Here is a 1,178-nt window from a genome sequence, read left to right on the forward strand (position 1 = left end):
AGGTGAACAAGCCTACATACTGAGGAAGCGCGCATCCTGATCTAAGTCCATTCATGGACTCTCTCACAAATTTCAACTCCTGATAAAGTTATGTACTTCTTTATTCATTATATTCATTTTCAGTTATATTTATTGTGAGTTATGTATTTTCATGTATTTTCCCATTTGCTATAGACACACATTGTGTGATTCCAGATCAGCATTGTATCCACACTTCGTTGGGGTCTCCTTCATGTCTGGGCTGGACCACACCTCCATCCCCAAGATCTTGCTAATAGACCAGTATTCCTTTTACGCATCTGTGTAGCGGTTTCCCATAAAACCTACAGCCATACCCCACTGGATATGCCTGATTCCGTCCGATCTTGGAAGCAATACAGTGTTGGGCCGTGCTAGTACCTGGTTGGGAGACTACCAGGGAATACATGGTGCTGTAGATTATAAGGGACCCACTGCATGGTCATATCCCACGCCAGGTGCCAGGTCTCATCTGTCTAACCAGCCAGCATATCTCATCATTATGATGTTATTGTGTGTCTAGCACATTCTCTAAATTGTACCACTACCTTCAATACTCTGTACTTTATACAAACACACAACCCTAAAATTATTGTTTGATTCCTATTTTTTTTATCATTTTCTTTCATTAAACTCTCATCACAAAGGACCCCACCATATCTGCGCTGGTTTTTACCATCAGGGGTCACGGAGGATGTTCCTGGGTGAAAGCAGATTAAACTATCTTTCTTTGCCTGTAGACCTGTCATTATACTCTGGTACTCTCAACCAGCCGTTCACTACCAGTGGTACATGGCTGGATAGTAGAAGCCAGAGGGACTATATGGTACTCAGGGAACTTACTACTCTTTCTTTCTTTTTGGCTCTAATTATTTCCCTGCTTAATAATTTGCTATAGCAGGAGGACACAATCATTTGTGTACATGTCTTTACTAGCACCACGCTTATTGATCTTTACCAGGTATATGTTGATAGTGAGCAATTCACCTTATGATCATTGCAGACTAGCTTCAGCCTCCAATAGGTATCTGTACCTCATGCAAAATACATATAATTAGTACATGCTTGCTCTGTACTGCATTTAAACATTTTGCCAGATTGTGATCACCTTATATTCGTGACTACAATTTCTCTGACATTATTTTTTTCTATGTTTCATT

At 40.2% G+C, this 1,178-nt stretch overlaps 1 pseudogene; it reads left to right on the forward strand.

Moving 5' to 3' along the window:
• The first annotated feature begins 321 nt into the window (after nt 1-321).
• Nucleotides 322-440, forward strand: LOC134947241 (5S ribosomal RNA; annotated as a pseudogene).
• The last annotated feature ends 738 nt before the right edge of the window (nt 441-1,178 follow it).

The sequence above is a fragment of the Pseudophryne corroboree genome, chromosome 7 (assembly GCF_028390025.1).
Source record: "Pseudophryne corroboree isolate aPseCor3 chromosome 7, aPseCor3.hap2, whole genome shotgun sequence".
NCBI lineage: Eukaryota > Metazoa > Chordata > Amphibia > Anura > Myobatrachidae > Pseudophryne > Pseudophryne corroboree.